This window comes from Gordionus sp. m RMFG-2023, chromosome 2, assembly GCF_954871325.1.
Source record: "Gordionus sp. m RMFG-2023 chromosome 2, tfGorSpeb1-WG-v2, whole genome shotgun sequence".
In the NCBI taxonomy this organism is placed as follows: domain Eukaryota; kingdom Metazoa; phylum Nematomorpha; class Gordioida; order Chordodea; family Parachordodidae; genus Gordionus; species Gordionus sp. m RMFG-2023.
Genome location: NC_088776.1, coordinates 9,529,974 through 9,544,464, shown reverse-complemented (window position 1 = coordinate 9,544,464; position 14,491 = coordinate 9,529,974).

Sequence of the window (14,491 nt, the reverse complement as noted above, 5' to 3'; positions counted from 1 at the left end):
CAAATTCTAATTTTTATTAAATAAGAAAAAGATGGATTAATTTATTGTAAGGACCTCTACTAACATCAAATATATTAAATTCCAGCATGCTTCAAGATGAGTTTAAACTCATGTAAATAGACATTAGTCTCTGAATTCTAAGCACATTTGCAACATTATGTTGCTAAACTTAGAAATTTTTCCGTTGTATTCAACAATTATTTCGGAGACACATTTATAGTTTTCTGCTTTATGAGGATAGGGCAAATTAATAGCTAATTTTATTTCTTTCATTTACCACGATTCATCAATAAAGTGATCACTTATAGCTATCGGAAGTTTTTAAACAGAAGTCCATAAATCTGTTGTGATAGCCAGTTTTCTGGCAATTTTGCTAGCCTGGATATAATATGTCTTTTTTTATCGAGATAATTATTTTGAATATTTGTTTTAAAAGTATTATTAGAGAAAACTTCTATGTTATATATCTATCGACGTATTTCAATAAATTTATGTTATCAGTGCATCTAGGGGAATAGTAGTTATAATTATTTCAGCAATATATTAATAAAAAAATTTTACTTTGAGAAATTGTAATTTTTTAATTATTCTAAAAAAATAGTACTTCTTTCTGAACTTATCTTTATTCCTATGATACCTGTTTTTACTTATGAAACATATTACGTCTCAAAGTAGCTAAAATAAGGTCAAACATTACATAGAATGTGCACTATACTATCATACTCATATTATCTAATTAAAAATAAAAAAATATTAATATGAGGAGAGGAAGGTCTATAACTATTCTTAGATATTTTTGATGAAGTTTTAATTTATATATTTTAAATTTTGAACTCTCACTTTGATATGTTCACAAAATTTACTTGTGCTTGAAGAATTCCAGAATATCTGGAGACATATTTTATATGTTCCAGAAATATCCTTTCTAAATAATTTGTAAAATTATCTAACATCTTTCAAATTTAATTTGATTGATTTTATACATTTGTACCATTACTACTACTTTCTAAAATAATAGTTATTCCTTACCTCCAGAAGAGGGAGATTCATAATATTATAATCATCTATGAATTCAATTTAAAATTATTTTTATTAATTTTCATAATTCTATTAAAATAACACATTTTACTTTAATTCTATATGTCTTTTTCAACATATGTCTTTTTCAACAAAATGTTGTGCAACTGCTTATTTGGGCATCATTAAAAAATCACATATTTAACAAGTAGTGTCATTTAATCCTGACAGCATTTTCTAATTTTAATAATAAAATTATGTAGATTTAAAGGTCAATTAATTATATTTTAAGTTATTCTGAGATATCATTATTTGATTTTAGTCCAACAGGAACATGCTAAAAGCATTTGGCATATTTATACTATATTTTATAAAGTCGGGGCGAGTTTACGACCTACAGTAGTGTAATATAACTTTTTACTTATATAATTCTAGAACTCGTTTTAAATTATTTATAAACTTTATTTAACAATCACAGCTTTAACCTTTCAAAAAATCCCTTTTTATGAAATTATTTATTAATTTAAAATTATTATAAAATCAGAAAATGATATTTTTCCTTATTCCTATAAAAATAGTTGTGTTGATTATTATTAATTTCTCACAAAATTGGTTTAATGACATGCCCACTTCTGTCGTAGCATCTATGAAAGGTATTTTTAAAAAATATATATTTAATAAGCAGTGAAATTGATACATTTTGCAGAAATTTTTTAAGTTCTTTAATGACTTTCTAAATGCAATTGAGACTATATTAAAAATAATTATATTTTATTAAATATAATTTAAATTTCAAAAATAAGTAGATTGTGGTGCAGTTTGCGATATATATTGTCCTAATGGACCTATAAAAGATAGTAGAGGATGTCCGACTTGTAGATGTCATGATTTTGTGGATCAAAATGTTCCAGATTAGATGTTTTTATATATTAAAACAATATTACACATTTTTTAAATAAAATATGCATTTATATATTTTATAGTTTATTCAAAAATCAAATGATTCTATATCACGATATCTTTATACACATAATGTTATAATTTTTATTTATTAACAGATAAATCGCATGACAATAGGGGAATATAATTGAAATTATAAATTAAAAAATAACAGAAATATATAATTATCAGAGGCATTAAGGCCCGAAGTTCGGCTCAATGATGTTTACAAAACAATGTGATTTTAATATTTTGAGCGGGATCAGGTATAGAAATAAAAGATAAAATTTCAAACCCGGAAATGTGTACCGTTGGAAATATGTGCTAAATATCGACGTCACAACAAATGCACCTGTTACATAACTGCGATTAATATGATTCTTATAAAATATTTATCGTTCTATTCAAAAACACTGGCTGCCATTTTTTTCTATAAAATTCGTTTGAAAATAAATAAATAAATTTAAAATAACTCCTATTAATATGATTACTCGTTTCAAAAAGTTTGAAGGCCATTTTTTTTTAAAGAATAGATATATGTAAATAAATAGGATCATCCAGCATTCATAGTCAACTCAAACCTAGCGAATTCTCTACAAGCTATCAGCTGGCATAAAATTTGCACTCATCAAATTTGCATATGATAATTCGCGAGCGAATTTAAATATTTATTAATATATGAAATACGTTTTTGTTAGCCAAAGATAAGATTTTAAGCAAAATGGTTAAAAACATTCTATCATATAAAGGTATTGCAAATAGAAATGTTTAAATATTTATATGGCTTATTTTTGGGAACCCACAAAGTTTGTCAGAGAAATAAATTATCTGTATTGAATTTAATTGACAATGTTTATGTAAATCAAATTATGTTCAATATTTTTTTTTATAAATATATAACTATTTATTAAAAAAAATATTAAAATTATAATTAACATACTTTACCTATATAAAAATATATAATTAAAAAAAGAGGAATTAAAAAAAAAATTTAGCTTTGGTCAGCGGGTGGTTAATGACCCATATGTAGATATACAGTTGGATCGACAAATTTCGATTGATATTCTTTGTCATAGGTAGAAGTCTTCTTTTGGATCACTTTTGATTAAACTTAACCTATGCCATATTGTCTTGAATAATTTTAGGGCTTGGGGTCTAAATGATCCACAGGAACAAACAAAAGATTATTAAGATGGCTATATTTATTTATTTTTGTATTTTCAGTTTTCGTGATGGAGTTGAAACAGATTTTAATTTGAAACTTCTACATTCACTACTCCCAAACCCTAATGCTTTTTTTGAAGTTATTTAATTAGTTGTTAGTCACTCTTTTATAAGTTTTAAAAATAGTTAATAATTTTATAAATGGTTTACATGTTACTTTTATTTTACTATAAATAAACAATTTCCTATTTAAATATAAAATATAATTAAAAAATTTATAATATATTTTTTATATTATAAAACTTACAAAATAACTTTTTCAAAAGTAAAAAAAAGGACATCAATAATTTTAATACAATACATCAATATGAAAAAAGTAGAAAAATCAAATTTTTTAATAATAGCTAATGTAATTAGCCTTGTGAATTATGGCGAGTCTTTGTCTCAAGAAAAAGCTTTCACGAGGATCGTCCTTAAGTTTACGAATGTTTCCTTGAAGAAGGATAAAGCGCGATTCTCAAAGGTTGTTAATGGGATGAAAATTATAGAATTGGATATATATTTTTGTGATTTCTGAATATTTTGCTATTTTTTAGTTGCTCCTTTTTCTCAGGGATGTTAAGTGTTTGATTGATAAGAGCCAATCTTAGACCAGGAATTGGCCTCGCTTCTAGGGAATTTAAGAAATCTAATTTGGTCGTTTCCCATCAGATCTGAAAAGACCTGGAGGATCAAGGTTAGATGGAATTTGAACGATTCTTAAATATCCGAGATATAAATATGTATATTATAAATCTTTTTAAATGAAAATATTTGAATTATTAAAAATGTTTTACTCTTGTTCTTATATCATGGTTTTCCAAAAAGAACTATAATGAGATAAATTACTAAAATATTGAGCCAAATATAAACATTATCTCTTTCAAAAGTTACTTAAAACATTTGCAATATAATTAAAATAAAACAGCATTTATTTATCAACTAATATCTAGAATATATAATAAATTATTCAATTTTATTTATAAATTATCATAAGTTGATTCATGTTCTTTATGCCTTTCAGGTTTATTGTTTGTCCTCATCCTTGATGTCGATTTTAAGAAGAGTTTAAGCTAAAGATTATTATATAATCTATATTACGTTTTATAAAATATAAATTAGAATATAAAAAATAAAATAATATAAAAAAAGTAAAGTTAAACCGAAAGTTATATAAATAAGGTTACGCAAAATAATAAGTAATATAAGTTGAATTACAAAAATAAAAAGTTAAGTTGAAAAGATAAATTTGAATTCATAAAATGTAATATAAAAATAAAATTAGATTACAAAAATATATAATTATAATAACGCAACATTCTCCCTCTTCTGATAATTTCATCGGAGCAGCATAGAGAGTTTGTTGTTCTAGAAGTTTTTCCCGTTTCGATTGTATTCGGTTTCTTCTTGGTTAGCGCATAAGTCTCAAATGTTCTCGTAGGTTTGATGAAATCGTTGAACGTTATCGTTAGCTTGATATCCTTATCGTATTTCTCATATTTCATAATTAATCCAGTCGAATATTGGAATTTGGAATAAATCGGAATATATAATTTGGCATAGTTGATCAAATCAAATATATGAATATGCACGAATAAAATTTTGAATTTTGGAACAATAAAATATGTAATAAGGAATGATTTATGGAATAAGGAATGATAATTTATGGAATAAGGAATAAAATTTTAATCCAGAATAAGGAACGATAAATCATAATAATTATTATATTATTTTTAAGTTAATCATAGCGTTTTATACTTTTAGCGTTTTATATTTTTAGCGTTTTATATTTTATAAGCGTTTAATTTTTCGTGTTTTAGTGTTTAATTAATTTTTGTTTATTTTCTATCTCCCAGGTTAAAATATGCAAATAAAATATTATTCACATTTCCCTCTCTTTAAATAAAATTTTAAATTTCACACCCTAATTTTAATTCAAAAAAAAAAAATTCTTCATAAGATTCACCACATAATTTAAATATATTTTTCTAAAATGAATGTTTTTTTACATAACTTTTTGTCTTCAAAGCTTTTAATTTCAAAAACTTTTTATCATATTAAGTATTACTTATAAGGGTTATTTGAATCAATCATGTGATTTAAAAATTACATTTTAACATATTTAAAATTAAGTTTTATCTTCTTGTTTAGGATTTTTAATATTTTTAATTATATTTAAGAATTCATCTTTAGGTTTATGTTAATTTACAACAATTGGTCATCATTCAAGAAATCAAAAAATATCAATATTATCCATTATGATTTTACATTTTAGTAATTTTAAAAATTTATAACATGCCTTTATCCTGGCATAAAATTTTAATTTATAATACTTCTTACGTGGATTAGAATAATAAGTAACCATCATTGGTCTCACAAAATAGAATTCATAACCTATCGTTCAACTTCCATATCAGTTCTTCCTAGGTTGTCACATTAGGTTAGGTGCTGGCTATTATATTCCAGTCCAACATCCAGAGCCGGGACACCATAAAGAAAGAAGCTTTTTGCATGAAAGAACGTACTAAGGTTTGATTCTTGGTCATCTCAGTAGTTTAGGTAGTCACAATAGATAAGGTAGTCATAACATCACAATAGATAAGGTAGTCATAATAGGTAGTCATCTCCATAGGTTAAGCACAAGGTAGAGTCATAATAGGTAGTCATCTCCATAGGTTAAGCAATCAACACAATAGGTAGTCATATAAATAGAGTCATCTCAATGGATTAAACAATCGTCACAATAGGTAGTCTAAATAGAGTCATCTCAATGGATTAAACAATCGTCACAATAGGTAGTCATATAAATAGAGTCATCTCAATGGATTAAGCAATCGTCATAGATTAGATGGTCATCTCAGCAGATTAGGTAGTCATCTTTTTCTAGTCCACCACCCAAAGGGCACCATGCAAAGAATATGGGTGGTGACGATATGGTGTGACGATATGGTGCGAGGTTCGAGTCAGTAAAAATATATTTTATTAACTTTATTGACTAATTTCTTTTTCTTTTCTTAAAGTATTTATACGTTTTTATAAAATATAAATTAGAATATAAACAAATATAAAAAATAAAATAATATAAAAAAAGTAAAGTTAAACCGAAAGTTATATAAATAAGGTTACGCAAAATAATAAGTAATATAAGTTGAATTACAAAAATAAAAAGTTAAGTTGAAAAGATAAATTTGAATTCATAAAATGTAATATAAAAATAAAATTAGATTACAAAAAAATATATAATTATAATAACGCAACATTCTCCCTCTTCTGATAATTTCATCGGAGAAGTCATAGAGAGTTTGTTGTTCTAGAAGTTTTTCCCGTTTCGATTGTATTCGGTTTCTTCTTGGTTAGCGCATAAGTCTCAAATGTTCTCGTAGGTTTGATGAAATCGTTGAACGTTATCGTTAGCTTGATATCCTTATCGTATTTCTCATATTTCATAATTAATCCAGTCGAATATTGGAATTTGGAATAAATCGGAATATATAATTTGGAATAGTTGATCAAATCAAATATATGAATATGCACGAATAACATTTTGAATTTCGAAACAATAAAATATGTAATAAGGAATGATAATTTAAGGAATAAGGAATAAAATCCAAAATAAGGAATGATAAATGATTATTATATTATTTTTTAGGTGTTAAGTTAATCATAGCGTTTTATACTTTTAGCGTTTTACATTTTTTGCGTTTTACATTTTTTAGCGTTTCAATATTTAATTAGTAGCGTTTTAATATTTAATTTATTTTTATTTATTTTCAATCTCCGAGGTTAAAATATGCAAATAAAATATTATTCACATTTCCCTCTCTTTAAATAAAAAATTTAAATTTAACACCCTAATTTTAATTCAAAAAGTGTTATTTTTAATAAAAATTCTTCATACTTTCAAAAGCTTTATTTCAAAAACATTTTTATCATATTAAGTATTACTTATAAGAATCAATCCCTTTTAATTCATATGTTTTAATTACATTTTAACATATTTAAAATTAAGTTTTATCTTCTTGTTTAGGATTTTTAATGGTTTATTTTTAATTATATCTAAGAATTCATCTTTAGGTTTAGTTAATTTACAACAATTCGTCATCATTCAAGAAATCAAAAAATATCAATATTATCCATTATGATTTTACATTTTAGTAATTTTAAAAATTTATAACATGCCTTTATCCTGGCATAAAATTTTAATTTATAATACTTCTTACGTGGATTAGAATAATAAGTAACCATCATTGGTCTCACAAAATAGAATTCATAACCTATCGTTCAACTTCCATATCAGTTCTTCCTAGGTTGTCACATTAGGTTAGGTGCTGGCTATTATATTCCAGTCCAACATCCAGAGCCGGGACACCATAAAGAAAGAAGCTTTTTGCATGAAAGAACGTACTAAGGTTTGATTCTTGGTCATCTCAGTAGTTTAGGTAGTCACAATAGATAAGGTAGTCATAACATCACAATAGATAAGGTAGTCATAATAGGTAGTCATCTCCATGGTTAAGCACAAGGTAGAGTCATAATAGGTAGTCATCTCCATAGGTTAAGCAATCAACACAATAGGTAGTCATATAAATAGAGTCATCTCAATGGATTAAACAATCATCACAATAGGTAGTCTAAATAGAGTCATCTCAATGGATTAAACAATCGTCACAATAGGTAGTCTAAATAGAGTCATCTCAATGGATTAAACAATCGTCACAATAGGTAGTCATATAAATAGAGTCATCTCAATGGATTAAGCAATCGTCATAGATTAGATGGTCATCTCAGCAGATTAGGTAGTCATCTTTTTCTAGTCCACCACCCAAAGGGCACCATGCAAAGAATATGGGTGGTGACGATATGGTGCGAGGTTCGAGTCAGTAAAAATATATTTTATTAACTTTATTGACTAATTTCTTTTTCTTTTCTTAAAGTATTTATACGTTTTTATAAAATATAAATTAGAATATAAACAAATATAAAAAATAAAATAATATAAAAAAAGTAAAGTTAAACCGAAAGTTATATAAATAAGGTTACGCAAAATAATAAGTAATATAAGTTGAATTACAAAAATAAAAAGTTAAGTTGAAAAGATAAATTTGAATTCATAAAATGTAATATAAAAATAAAATTAGATTACAAAAATATATAATTATAATAACGCAACAAAAATATTAATATTGAGCATAATAAAATTGTTTTACAATCACTGGTTTATTCAGTCATTTCTCTTAAAACACTGGAAATTAGTGATGCAAATGCTCTATTTGAGCCTCTAAATGGCTAACTTAATATTTTAACCAAAAAAATATTGCCCAAGCTTCGTGATTTTGCTAATAGATGTCCAATGTGCCATCTATGAGCAAAATCTTCAAGCTTACGTAATATTTTTTGAATAAAATGCTGAGTTAACCGTTTTTAAAAATTATGGAGCGATTTTGCATTTGACGTTCTGCAAAATCTCTAGATGTTTTAAGTCAAGATATATATACCATCCAAAATAGCAGTTTGATGTAATTTATCCGAAATTTGGTTTTTATTTTAGTTAAATCACAAATCACAATGTATATATTTATTAATTCGAATGAAATTATTTTTCTCAATTATTTGTATTAAAGTTATTTCATTGAGAATACTGGAAATTAAGAATTCGATTATGATGTTCATGAGAATTTTTTAGATGTTTAAGATTCTGATGAATGATCCAAAAATAGCATGTTGATATAAATCAATTTATCTTTAATCATATTAATTATACAAATTTACAATATGTATATATTCATTAAAAAAAATTCATTTTGCTATGTATTTATATAATAATTTTAAATTATCCCAACAAATACAAAATGATCTGCTTTTGTGAACCATTAGTTTGGTATGAGTAAGAATGTATGAATTTTCGATTTTGCGAATCGCAGTCTGTACCTCACTCAAAAACAAAGCTTTTGATTGTCATAGTGATTAAAAAAGTATATCACTTTTTTAAATATTTTTGTTTTAAATGTTGGGACGTAATAAATGTGTGTTTCTTTAAAAAAAAAAAATTCATTATTATTTAATAAATATAAATACATTATTAAACGTATACCGTCTATTTACCATTTTTATCTATTATTTTTAAGTTTTTTTCTAAACGTGGGCGGCTGGAAATTTTTTTCTATTTTTATTCATTTCACATAAATCCAAAACAGAATAAAATAATTAAATTTCAATGATTTTGTTTCTAAAGTTATTAGAAATATATATATGATGGCGCTAGCAGATAGAAATAAAAAATAAAATAATTATAATGCAAAACTCTCAATAGCAAAATAACATTTGTTAGATCATAAATTACAAATACAAATGTTTAAGCGAAATATAGTTTAAATATTCTATTGAGTGTTTAAAGAAGATATTAAATATATACTTTATTAACATATTTAATCAAAATGGAAATTTTCTGAATCAAAATACATTTCTTATTCATACCTCATAAAATAAAACCTATTTTTTTTATTTACCCGTTATTAAATCAAGGAAATTTTTAAAAGGATATCAGCTAGTTTAAAATGTTTTAGTAGAGGTTGTTAGACTTAATGTGCGAGGACGCGGGTTAAGATCATGTAGATGCCCCTTCCCTAAAAAAATTAAATTAAAAACTGAGTTGGATTAGATTGAGGGCAAAAAATCGGAATTAATATAGATGAATTTGAATTGAAAAGATAGAAATGTCAAAATAAAAATTATAAAAAGGTATTTTAAAAAATTAAAAATAGGTAATTTAGGCTCCTTAAATTGTAATGAATTATTTTCAAATGAAAATTGAGATTAAAAGGTATTTGATTTAATCAAAGCTTAAGATTAAGTTGAAACCGATAGTAATATGAGCGTGTTATGAAAATGGATATTTGAAGATGTCACGAAAATGATACATATATTTAGCTTACTGATATTATATATCAGAGATCTGCAGGTCAAATTCCCAATCCGGCCTAGTATGATTTTCAAATTTCGGGTTGAACTCAGGAAGTAAAAAAAAATTCGGGTCGGGCATAAAAAAATAATAATCGGAGGCGGTCGGATCCAATTTTTTAAAAATAAATTTAAATAATATCAATTTATCAGATGGGAAATTATTCATTTACTCTTTCATTTTCATTCCTTTAAAAGCAATTTTCATAAAATCATTCAGATTACTAATTTTAAAAATTTCAGGTAAAGCTTGGCTTGAAAAGGGATCAAAAATAAAATCTCGAGCGGGCTAAGAAATTTTCTAAAATATTTCGGACTGAGCTTGAAAATAAAAATTTTAAACATTCGGACCAGACTTAAAAATAAACTTTTTTTCAAATCCGAGACCTAAAATTTTTACATCTGCAGGTCTTTGATAATATATTATATATCGTCAATTCAAGGTGGAATCAACAGGATTGCGACACTATATTTTAAGAAAATTAGGTATGCAGTGTGACGTTGATGAGTATTAGTTTACCCAAATTTTCCATTTTGATCAGCCCAATGGGCCCATATAATATTAGCATCTTTGATATCAATAAATCAAATATAAACATAGATTATAGAAAACTACAAAAGGTGTTATACGATAATAGTCTTCATTTTTTTTAAAGTTATTCTTTAAAAGGTGGCGTCAAACAGGAAATGGAACGACAAGACTCGATATATTTTAAAAAAATTATTTGGAATTAAGCTTATTTATATTATTTTAAGGCCAAAAAATTAATTCGATCTCAAAAAGTTTTTGCTGTATATTAAATGATAGAGGACGTATTAATTAAATTTTAATAACATTTATATCTTATAAAATTTCTTAAGTTTGTATTTTTATTACTAGTAATTAAAATTTGCGGGGAATGAAGGTACCTTAACTTGAAACAAAAAATTTCTCAGACTTTTGTTTGGTTCTTGATTCTATGATTTTTTTTAGAAAAAAATTCTAACTTTTATTTAATAAGAAATTAAATGTGACAAAAATAACTGATTTATTACTTTTTTAAAAAAAGAATTATATTATAATGGCATAATATTTTAAAATAATATTTCAGATCTCTTTATAACTATTTTATAGATTAATGATAAAAATAACTAGTAAAAAGATTCTAATTTATTAATAGATATATATTGCAATTTAAATGGTCAATTAAGTTTTCGATTGGTTTCAATTCATATACGCATTAAAATTTTAGATTCAGTTATTAACAAATATTTCATTATATTACCAACTAGCCTAAAATATGATGCCGAGTTTTAATTAGGATTTTGTTGGGAGGCTACTAATGATGGATTTGATTTTTTATAATTTGTGAGATTATCAAATTATAATGGGTGGACAAATATTGACACAAATATTTAAATGGGGGATGCGGTTAGATTTTAGAGAGGGGGGAGGGGGGTTTAATATCTTTGTCATGTATACACGGTTATTCATTAAGATTTAATAATGCCACAGCTTGGATTGGATTAGTTTAAGAAACATCTTCTTACTAAATCTGACTAGGTTGAAAAATAAAGTGATTCCTCAATCAAATTTTAAATTTTGTAATTTCATGAAAAATCAGACTGTTTTATTTATGTAAATAACTTAGGTATTTCCGTGCTACGGGGTATGATATTTATAAGCTGAGCATGATTTGGGGCAATTTGTTAAAAATGAATTTTATTTCATGGTCATTGTTTAGCTAATTGATGTACACTATCATCTCATTTTAATTTAACTCTTTTCGGTTCGCTTTTCGTAAATTTACATAAATGCTAATAAAAGTAAAAACATTGACAGGTAAAGAGATAGAAATTGACATTGAACCTAATGATAAAGTGGAAAGAATAAAAGAAAGAGTGGAAGAAAAAGAAGGAATACCTCCTCAGCAACAAAGATTGATTTTTTGGGGTAAGCAAATGAATGATAACTGGACAGCTGCTGATTACAAGATTACTGGTGGCTCTGTTTTACATTTAGTATTAGCTTTAAGAGGTGGTTTTTTATGAAGTTGAAAAATGTATTTCTATATTTTGCAAATAATAGTGTAAAATTGTTTTCTTTTTATAAAATATATTATTTTTTGATTCTCCCCTTAATGTATAGATAATTAAATATTTAATGTTATTTTTTATCTAATTTACCAATATTGTTTAAAACTTATATTTATATCCAGTCATTTTATATTTAAACTATTTTAACCAAGATTATTTTCTAACTTAAATTCTATGATTACATGACAACTTAATACTTTTTGGGTATTAATTATAACAATTTTTGCTTGTTAAAAATTTTTTCACAAATGTAACAAGTTTTAAATTTGAATGAAATCCTTAAACTCCATGTATATTGCACTTGTAAAAATTCTTCAAACTAAATTATATGCTTAAAAAGCTGTCATGATACCTGTAAAAATAAGAACAGATAAATTGCTAATGATGAAAATCAATACATATTTTGTACATATTACCTACTTTTTATATTTTATAAATTACAAGTTTAATTGTGATAGAAAGATGTTTTATGATCAAATTTAATAAAAATTTTCTTAGTGCTAACCTTGGAAAAATCAGATATTACTTTTTTCTAAAACTCTAAAAGAGATGTACTGATCAATATCACTTTTTTGTTGATACTGGTAGTGGTACCAATATGTTATTGGCTGATCTGATATACCTAATCTATATTTATGAAATATAATCCAAAAAAGAAAATAATATTATTTTGCCTTATTTCCACAAAAAATATATTTTATTTTAACTTAAGTCAATGTATTTCAATCAGAGTGCACCTCAACTTGGTAATAGGTCAATACTTATATTATTGGTATTTGCTTATACATTAACAAATACTCAAAAATGATTATTAACCTTCATAAATAAAATTTTTTTATTACGCTAATGAATTTTATAATAAAAAATTTCATAACTGATAAGAGGTCAATCTTTATTTCCTAATTTATATTTAATTTTACAAATTTCATAAATTAATTATAAATAAATAAAAAAATTGATATTATTGATGAATTATATCTTTACTTTTTTCAATAAATATACTAAATTATAATTCTTATTGTCCAATACTGTGCTAGTGTTAGTTGTATCAGTTGTTCAAAAGAGTGATATTAGTCCATCTGTTTTCAATATTAATGAAACTTAATCATAATTTTTTTCTATCAAATCATGGCTTAAGTATAGGCCAATAGAGTTTAATCATTGTTGTGCATAGTGGCCTTGATATCGATTAAAATGAAAAGTATTGGCCAATACTAGAAAGAACCCTTTGTAAAAATTATTTTTTTTATTACAAAAAAATAATTTGTAAATATATCTGATCTAAAAGTTTTTTAAATGTACAAAATATGAAAAATTATAATAATGGTTATTTCTCAAAATTAAAAAAACATTACAAAGGATATTTAAATAATTTAAAATTTTTCGAGGTCTGAATCAGGTTGGATCTAAAATAAAATTTAAGATCAAAGTCTGAAAATGTTTGAGTCTGATGAATCCAAATTTTGCTGGATAGGAAGCCAACACTGACTGATAAGAGTATTGGCAAATAATACCTAGTATCGGTATTGGTGCACTTCTGTTTTCTAATTTTTTTAGATGTGCATATAGAAAAAAAAATTGTCATAATTACTAATCAAAACATTCATTAAAATTTAATTTTATTATTAAAAAAATTATAAATTTATATCAGATCTTCTTCTCCGTTTTATGGCGATTTCCAGGTTTACCTGGGTAGGCCAGTTTTCCCTCTGATTTTTCTTTTCCATTTTTGACGGTCCTGAAGTTGCTTTCATTGCCCATGTTTCACCACCATAAACTAAACAACTCCTCACACAGCTTACGTAAACTTTCCCCTTTAACTTCAGAGAAACTTTTTTATTTGTAAGAATAGACGACATCTCTCTGAACTTCTTTCAAGTTTGTCTGATCCTTGCAACAACGGCAGATTCTACACCACCATCTGCGTTTAGCATATCACCTAAATAACAAAACTTATCCACTTTTTCTAGGGTTAACCCATTGCCAATATCCAGACCACCATTTTTTAGGTTATCATTATTATGTATCCCTTTCATGCATGTTTTACAAATAAAGGTCTTTCTTTCTAACATCAAACTGACTTTTTTCCCGCTACATCTTTTATGTGCCTATTTCTGGCATCTGGTGCATTGGATAGAATTTCTAGCAACTCCTTTCCCACATACACCACAAGGCCACTTACCGGATTCTTCCATCTTTAGATTTTCCCCACCAATCATCACCTTTGTTTTTGATGCATTCATTTTCAGGCCCTTTGCTTCCATAGTCATCTTCCATTTACTAACTTTATCCCTCAATT